This window comes from Pogona vitticeps, chromosome 11 (assembly GCF_051106095.1).
Source record: "Pogona vitticeps strain Pit_001003342236 chromosome 11, PviZW2.1, whole genome shotgun sequence".
NCBI lineage: Eukaryota > Metazoa > Chordata > Lepidosauria > Squamata > Agamidae > Pogona > Pogona vitticeps.
In genome coordinates, this window is record NC_135793.1 from 17,325,893 (window position 1) to 17,335,635 (window position 9,743).

Here is a 9,743-nt window from a genome sequence, read left to right on the forward strand (position 1 = left end):
TCGGAAGTTTCTAGAGCTTAAAGACGTGGTTAGTGGGACATTCCCCCGTGGAGCGCATGCTCGGCCCGCCTGAAGTCCCCTTGGTTCATTTTAGCCGCCACTTAGGTCAGGCCTATCTCGATGACTAGAGCAACTTTTGATTGTGATTGCTGTTATTTCCTTCGTGCCTTCTCAGGCTTCTTCACCTCATTTGTTTGATGTTTCCCCTGTGAGTTCTTTTTATTTCTACATTTTATCCCTGTGGCACATCTACACCTACACGGCATAACCATTTCCCCCTATATCGACTATTGGTTAATCATATTGAACTCTTACCAAGACGCCTTGAGAGACACTCATTTCAATCTCTCCACCTTAGCAGACCTTGGGCTCAGCTTCACCAAATCTCAAATAGACCCCTCTCAAACTGCGGACTATATAGGGCCTCTCTTCAACTAATCTGTGGCCAGGGCATTTCTGCCCCAAGAACGGATAACCAAGCTAAAATCTGCAATACAGTCTTTCCGTCCTCTTGCCTGAGTCTCAGCGTATTGGGCCCAACATCTTCTCGATCTCATGGGCTCAACTACACCAGTTATCCAACATGCCAGACTCAAAATAAGATCCCTTCAACCCTGGTACCTTTCCCTATTTGACCCGATGATCGACACACACACACCCAGACAGTTGACAGTTTCCAGGGAATTAGCTCACCAACTTACCTGGTGGGCCTTCTTCCCATATCTTACAGTCGGTTGGACGTCCATTCGCTCCACTCCAATTCACGATTCAGGTCACCACCAATGCCAGCCCCACAGGATGGAGCGCTCACTGTCAAGGCCACAGAATCCATTCCCTGTGGACAAAAACATAACAAACCTTCCGTATCAGCCATCTCAAGCTACTTGCTATCATCAAGGCCTTTCATGTCTTCCATCCTCTCATCGTTGGTCACACCGTTCAGTTGACCACTGACAATATGACTGCCCTATATCATGTAAATAAGCAAGGGGGCACACACTCCCTCTCTCTTCTATACCTCACAGTCCACCTCTGGGAGTGGTGCTACACCCACCACATATTTCCTGTTGCAGTCCACATTGCCACTCAAGACAACTTTCTAGCAGACTACCTCAGTCACCTCACTACTCGGACCCACGAATGGATTTTAGACGATGCCGATTTTGTCCAAATCTGTCATTGTTGCGATACTCCTACTCTCAATGTCTTTGCCATGCATGAGAACACCAAATGCATCCTATATTGTTCCAGAGCAGGGAGAGGCGTAGACTCCCTAGGAGATACCTTCATGGTCGACTGGGGAACTGGTCTTCTGTACCTATTTCCTCCCATTCCTCTCATTCAAAGGACAGTGGTTAGGCTCCGCCAGTTTCGCTCCAACACCATCCTGGTAGCCCCCTCGGTGGCCGCGGCAACCTTAGTTCACCCACCTGAAACTGATGTTGGCAGACCTCTTTCACCTCTACACCCTCAACATTTGTGACTCACTATCATCCGGACATCAGAGCAAAGAATGAAGCTGGCTTCGACAGGGCTGTTCTTACCTCCTTCTTAATGTGACCTCCCACCAACTGGTAAGTGAGCTTGCTAGTCACCCATTTGCGTGCATTCACAGAGACCTCGAAGAAGAAAGAGAGGTTACTTATCTCTAACCGTTGTTCTTTGAGTGGTCCTCTGTAAATCCACACATCCGTCCTGTCGTCCCCTCTGTCCATCGCATTGTCATCTCCATTTACTTTTCTGACACTGGTGGACTTTTTGGGAACTGAGGGGACTGCAGGCGGGCGGAGCATGTGCTCCACGGGGGAACGTCCCATTAATCACATGTCTTTAAGCTCTAGAAACTTCCAAGTTTCTGCGCAGGTGCTCAATAACCCATTTGTGTGGATTCACAGAGGACCACTCGAAGAACCATGGTTACAGGTAAGTAACCTCTCTTTCTCAGCCTTTTATATCTTACAATCTCATCAATCACTCAGTCAAGGGATCTAACATCTACCACAATAGAAACAAAAAGCCAATATTTTCAAAGAAAGAAACATGTTTACAGACATTCTGAGGAGAGTTGGTAGGAGACCCCCGACACACCCACCATATTGGTTTCACTTCCTCCTGGTTGAATATGTTCGTTAGATGGACAAAGACTCTGTGTGTGTGTGTGTGTGTGAGTGAGTGAGTGAGTGAAAATCCCACTTCTGCAGGCCTTCTCCTCCCATTGTCACCCATGACATCAGCAGTGCAGTTGTATTGTTGGGAATAAACACAACAAATATTTTTATTACTGCTAGAAAATAAAACTGTTGAGCAGAAATGTTAGTTGCTAGGTAGGCCATGGCTCATCACATTTATGGGAGGACAGAGGATGGAAAGAAAGTGCATTCTTAGCAATTATGAGAACTCTAGACGCAGCCAACCAAAAACGTTACTGTGTACTATCAATAACTACTGTTAGTAATGTGTACTACTAGCAGAGAACATCTGTTTTCTTGGACAATTTGTTATCTGCCCCACTCCAAAAAAAAAAAAAAAAAACCACCCAAGACCCCAGTTTTATCTGGGTACAGTATGTATTTTAATCTGTAATGCAATAGATCTCAACTGTGGAGCTGAATCACTATTGGAGTGAGGTCCAATAGCATCACTTAGCTTACAAGAGAATATGAAGTTAATACATTGTCTCCCTTCAGCTCTTTGGCTTAGAATTTGAGAAAGATCATGGAGCGATTAAAACTCACAGAATCTACCAGCCAGTATTCTGAGTCTTGTGGCTGAAACCTTACCCTAACAAACCACTTTCTTTTTTAAATGCCCTCTTGTAGTTTATCAGGTTCACTTGCCTTTATTATATGGAGTCTAGTCTTCTTACAGCTGCAGCAGTTTACTGACTTTTCCTTTATCAGTTGGAAACACAAGAGGCACAGCCTCCAAACTATACCAAATCAAAAGGAAGTTGTGAATAAGTATGATAAGTCCATCAGAAAACTCTACCAGAAAACGGTCATGAATCTGTAATGCAATACAGAATGCTTCACAGTTACCCTGCATTTTGAGTGCTCTAAGCAGGTTGCACAAGATCATGTGATCATCAGTTGTGCTCATTTGGCACTTAAAGTGGAAAGGCTAACATTCCTGATGGGTAGATCACTGCACACTCATGATATAACACCATATAATATAACCTTAACTAGCTGAAGGTGGCATTAGAAAACACATCATGAAGGCTCGAAAAAGCTATTGTCACACACTATGTGTGGGTGTATTGACGAGCACCTATAATTCCTTTGTTTGTTGAATGCAAAAACAAAACAAAGCAAAAATGCTAAATACGTTAGGCAAGGGAGCAGACCAGGCCAGTTGTATATATAGATACCTAAAATCTGCAGGTCTATCTATTCCAGCAGCATTTCCATTGGGGTGAGCAAAGTGCAACCTCGGGGCCTGAATCAGGCCCATTACTGGTGCCTTTCCTGTGCCCTCTTCTTTGAAAAAAAAAAGGATCTGGGCCAGTCATTTTATTTTACTACAATGTTCCAGGGTGACAGGGGCACAGAACGGATGGAATCCAAGGGGGGGGGGGAATGCTGAACCAACTTGGAAGTAATGTATTGAAAGCAGCCTGCTCATACTCTTTTCTAACTCCCAAAGACCAACAATGGCATTTTTTTAAAAAATTATGATAACAGTACTATTAACACAGATGGAATTTTATTTCTTAAAGAGACAAATTGTCCTGGGGGACATTTTAGTGAATTTTTATTGCCAGTTTAAAACAGCATTGCCAGTTACACCTTAATAAAACGTTATATTACTTACTACTCCTGCATTTCTTTATATGCCCTTCGATGTGATCTAATACAGAATGTGATGGTAATTCAAAGTACGGGAAATAGTTGGTGTGTGTTCAAGGGATATCACCTTCTGCAGAAATGGAGGGATGATCTAGAGCGGCTCCAGGAGTCAGCAGGTGAGATACAGCAAATTTTGCAGGGTTACAGAATGGCACAGACAGCAAGCAGTGTCTCCCATAAGAGCCACTTGACTCAGCCTTCGTTGCTCTGGCCTCCTTTTGTTTCAAGCAACATCATGTGTGTGCACCTGGAAGGATGCAGTGGTGCCATGCTCCGTTGTGACACAGTTTCACTGTGTGGACAGAAAGGAGATCGTAGTACATGTTATCTTCTGGCCACCAAATTTTCATAGGGGGGAGAGATGAGCACCAGCTAGGCATTTGTTTTGATGTGGTTGTGGGCCTGGTGTACGGCAATGTGGCACCAAGGATAAATGTACCATGTGGGAAATGAGAGTAGGGGAAAGCAAAGCATAACCTACAGCCCCAGGGCATTTGGGTGCCCAGCAAGAACTCCCCGGGGGGGGATTTATTTCAGCTCCTGAAGGTCTTGGGGTCTATTTCTGCTTCCCTACAAACACACAACCAACAGCATAGAGAGGGCTGCAAGTTGTCCACCCCACTCTGCAACAATGCAGGTCTTGTTTACTTTGTTTCTTAAAAAATTGTCATTTGGGGGTGTCTTTGGGCCACTGAAGGGTCTGAAGCACATTTTTTGCTTCCAAACCCTCTGAGCCCACACACTCCTAAGCGAGAAGGATGTCATGATTATATTATGGAAAAGTTGAAGGTTTATACAGTAGGTGTGTGTCTCCCTCTCTGGACACAACTCTACACATGCCGACTACTGTGGAAAGACAAAGTCTTGGTAGGTCTGTGTGAGGCAGAGATCAGGACTACAGGCTTCCCTAGAGGTGAACCACCATCCTCCCCCTTGATCCGTGAAGGACTGATAGCAAATAGCCACCCAATTGACTCAGGAATGTCTGAAGAGGATTTCGAAATCCGGAGGGACAAGAGAAAGACTCAGAAAGCCAAAGTTCAGGGTATTGGGAGATTGTAGTCCAAAAACACTGGAAGGAACCAATTGGGGAAAGGTATCTGTGTGTGAGAGAGCGTAATCTCAGTTCTGTCTTACAGAGCATAGTTCCTAGAACAGGACAAGAATTTTTTAAAATTTTTTATTTATTTATTTGATGTGTATCCCGCTCATCTGGTCTATACGACCACTCTGAGCGGCTCATGAACATCTTGAAGTTTTGCCCAACGTAATTACAAGTGTGTGTGTGTGTGTGTTTGGTGTCGTCAAATTGGAACCAACTTATAACGACCCCAAGAGGGCTTTGGAGGTAAGTGAGGTATTTCAGGAGTGATTTTACCGGTTCCACTCCCACCGTGAGTTTCCATGGCTCAGTGGGGATTCGAACCCTCTTCTCCAGAGTCCTAGCCCATCACTCTGTCCACTACACCACACTGCTACAATTAGAGAACCTAAAAGCACAAATACCCAGTTCCCCCATCCTTCCTAAGCAATATACATGGACCTACTGCTGCACGTGAGCAGCGGTTTTTGTTTCTGTTTCTGTTTTGGCAAATGTCCATATTTATTCACAAACAGCTCCGCAAGTTAGCACCTTCTGCCGAGTCCTTAAATAGCCTGGTATATTTTCCTCACCGCAGCCTAAAATGCCAAATACTGTAGCTGTTCTGAGATAATTTTTCACAGGATTACAAAATGCCGCCGCAGCTGAAAAAGCACGGGACGTCGATGCTACTTCACAGCTAAACAAAAAGTTTCATCTGAAACTGGGATTTTGTTGGCCTTGCCTAGGCCTGGGGCATGGGGGTGGGCTTGGTATTTGTGTAAACACAGAAAACTCCATTGTATTGGATGGCAAATTTGCTGCACATTTGTACACTGTTCTAAAAGGCACACTTTCCAAACTCAGAACCAACATTCCCCCATGTATGGCCTGTAGCAGGGATGGGTATCCAGGGGTTACTGCTGGACTTCACTTCTTATCAGATGTAGTCAGCATAGCCATAGAAAGGGATGATGGGAGTTGTGATAGCATAGAGAGGGCTGCAAGTTCTCTACCCCACTGTGCAACAATGCATTTTGTATGGGTTGCTGTCCAAGGCCAGAGAGAGGAACTGCTATTCCTTCACACAGAGCAGGACTACATGTTTTAAGCAGACCCAGTAGTGGAAGTTGGAGGGGGTGAATGAATCTGCTCTGGGTTTTAGTACGAACCTTAAAGGCATTATCTAAGGTACTGAGGATTAAGCGCTTGGGGAGCTCCTGTAACATTCAGACTGAAACTCAGAGTGGATTCTCGGACGGAATGTCAAAGCAACGGAAGGCACATATAAACATCGCAAGATGAAAGTAATTCGTTCCACAAGTAGCACCATCTTGCAAAATGTTCGTCTTGCGAAAAATGATTTCCCATAGGAATGCATTGCAATGCATTCTTATGGGAAACCTCACAAGACGAATGAATTATTTTCGTCTTGCAAGGCATTGGTCTTGCAAAAAAAAAAAAACATCTTGCGAAACACGGCCATAGAAGAAGCTATCTTGCAAGTCACCAACACAATTGCAAAAATCATTTGTCTTGCAGGTTTTTCATCCTGCGAGGCGTTCGTCTTGCGAGGCACCAATGTATTCAGAGTGTGTAGGGGTCCCCCCCCGGCCACAAGAGTGGGCTCGCCACTACTTGGGGAAAAGAGGTGGGATTTCCTACCTACAGTTTACCTGTGATCCAGGTTGTTGGTGAGGGAACGGGAGATGAGGCTCTCGTGGCCAGAGGAGAGGCTATGGTGGGACTTGGATTTAAGGAGAAGAGCGAAGCAAGGGAGGAAGACAATTGGGTAATGTCCGTGAACTGGGGAACGTGCGAAGCCTGAGAGGTGGTGACACTACTGGAGAGGTTGACGACCGGATGGGAGCCGAAACACACACACACACACCCCGTGATCCCAAGACTGGTGTCTGGGCTGAATGGCTTGTGCTGCCAGAGGGAGCCGCCCGGGTCTGTCGGGAGTGGGCCAAGCGCCAAGAAGCACAAAGGCTCAAGAGCCAGCATTGGGCCTGTCGCCAGCAAAGCCACAAGGGGCAGTGGCCCCTTTGGAGAAACCCCACGGCCCTCCTGCGTGCTGGTCTCCTGAAGGTCAGCCGCCTGCTCTGTGCCTCACGGCACTCCAGAGGCCAGCTGGGTCCGGTTAGGGATCGGCCACACCTCTTTGGAGGACTATTGCATGGGTTCAGTGGCTGGCAGGGACTATGGAGGGATGGTGGGGGAAGGAGCTTTTGCCACTCGCCTCCAGGGACAACGGACTGCCAGCACCCTTGTTTCGCCATCCCGGGCCTGGCGCACTGACGTGGAGTCCTAGACTGGTCGGAGATGTGGGGCTCCGCTCCTTCCGGTAAAAGACTCTTGGGCACTGCCCCCAAAGGCCGTGGGAATGCAGCCAACTCCCTGGATCCTCGGGTTATTTGTTTAATGTTCTTGGCCATGTTGGCTCTTTTAAAGTTTCATTGCTCTCACGAAAAGCCTGTTCCAGCAGCTTAGTCTCTGTGACATCCTGGAAGGGGATGCGAGGGCCACTCACTCACAGCGTGGCATAGAGGTTATGCTGTTAGACAGGGAATTCGGAGATCCAGTTATAATATCTATAGAGCCCTGAAGCTCAGCGTGTGACCTTGTCCAAGTCCTCCAGTCTCGACGTCTCTCGCTCTCCCACACCCACAAGTCTGCGAGGGGAATGGAGATCCCGTGTATGTTGATTTGATCTCCTGGGAGGAACGGCAGATTAGAAATGTAACTAACAAATATACTGTATTGATAAGGGATGCCTTAATATGACTTCCTTTTCCTTTCCTTTGCATTTCTTGTATAATAATGACACGAAACTGGAAATTTGGACTGAGTGGGAATTCAACAATGCCTTTGCATATGCAGAATCTATTGTTGCAAGGTTTATTTTTTTATATTTCGCAGAGACAAGTCAGAAACAAATCAATGGCAATGGAATAATAAAATACCCTCCGGGTGCTGCATATTAAAGCTATGTTAGGTGGAATTTGTCCCCCTCCCCCACTATTCCAGACTGTGAATAAAACCCCCCAACTTTACATAACACACATAAGCTTTAAACCCATCAAAAGTGTTTCTGCGGGACTGAAATTCCAGGGCTGTGTCACTGTCTGAAAAAAATAATAAGTCTTTCCCTATGAAAGCTGAAATCCCAACCTTTGAAGATTATAAGAATCTACTGCAAAGAGCAGATGACAGCAGAACTACAAAGGGGGTAGACTGTACATAAAAACCCCTAAATATTAATATTGACTTCACATCTCAGTTTGTTGAGACGGGTGGGTGAGAAGTCAAGTTCATATGAAATGTTCTTTAAAATGTATTAACAAGGGCATTTTAAATATGCATGCACAAGAGACAAAAGAATTTTGGCTTAGAGGAACTTTTCTGGCTGATTGTTAAAGCTGGCAAGCAAATGTTATAGTAAGGAGTGGTGGCAACTCATGATATATCCCACTCCGGGGACAAAATCAAGATGTGGAAAGAGGACCATTTCCTTCTCCCCAAAACTGTTTCAGAGAGAGATGCCACAGCCAAACATCTGTGGATTTTTCATTTTGGGGTACCACTAATGCAGGTCTTTGAAAACTGCTTTTTAGGAAGTAATTTATATGATTTATTTCACCTCCCCTGTAGACTGTTGCTAGTTTTACAAAGTACAGTAACAAGTTTTTCACTGTTGTTTTTTCTTTTGTTTGAAAAAAACCCTTATGATCAGTAAATCCATCTTTAAGGAAGAAATCTTGTTAAATGTCTCTAAAAACACTAATAAAAGAAACTTTTAAATGGTTAGAATTTGGGGAAAGGTTAGGATTCCAATTTGCTATGCTGGGCAACAGAATAAGGCTCACCCATCTCTTAAAAACAATTATCTGGAATTTAAAATCCCCAGACTGTCCAAAGAAATAGAAGTGAAAATATGCCTAAGAAGTGTATAAATGTAAAACATCTTATTCCAAGTGTCAACCAGCAAAAGCTTGGCCCCAAGAACCTTATCCCCCCCCCACCATTGGATTACCTTTGAAATGTACCTTGATTATGCTTTCAGTAAGGAAAAAATGGACTAGTAGAGGAGGGAAGTCACATTTCGGGCTACAGCTTCCAAAGTACCCCAGTCAATGTGGCCACATCGGCTAGGATGTTCCTTCTAAGGTTGCCAGTACAGCAGCAGCCCATTCTTGACAACTTTGGTGTCAAATGTGAAAACTAACACATGGTCTTGTGATAGCACAGAATGTACTGTAGATTCTTCAAGTCTTTACAAAAAGGGATGCATGTGATAGAGAATGTGGAGAAACAATGATACATAGAAAGGCCAATGAAGTAGAGTACTTGACACCTCCAGAATCTGTTGGAAGAGATTTGCAAACTGGAGACTATGACACATAATGGGAAGCAAGTGTTTTATGTTAAAAAAAACGATGGCTGAAATCCTGTTGCTTAGCACAGCAAGTTGCACTAGAGTCAACCTGCTGGATCAGTGGAGGTTAGAGGAGTCTCTTCCATAGGTTCCATTGATTCACAAGGGCCTACTCTGGTTGCAACTTACTATGCTAAATCAAGTCACCATTAGAGCAGACCCATTTGAGCCAATGGAAGTTAGAATTGACCCATCAAATCCCCACTGAGTCAATGTGCCTAGTGCAATTGACTACACTAACCAACAGGATTTCAGCCACTGTTTTCTAAACCAAAGGCGAGATACAAGTCTGGATCTACTACTAGCTCTCTGGATGATTGCATTATATGAGCCTCCAAACTACATTAGCTATCAAGCGATGAGCATCTCATTCCCC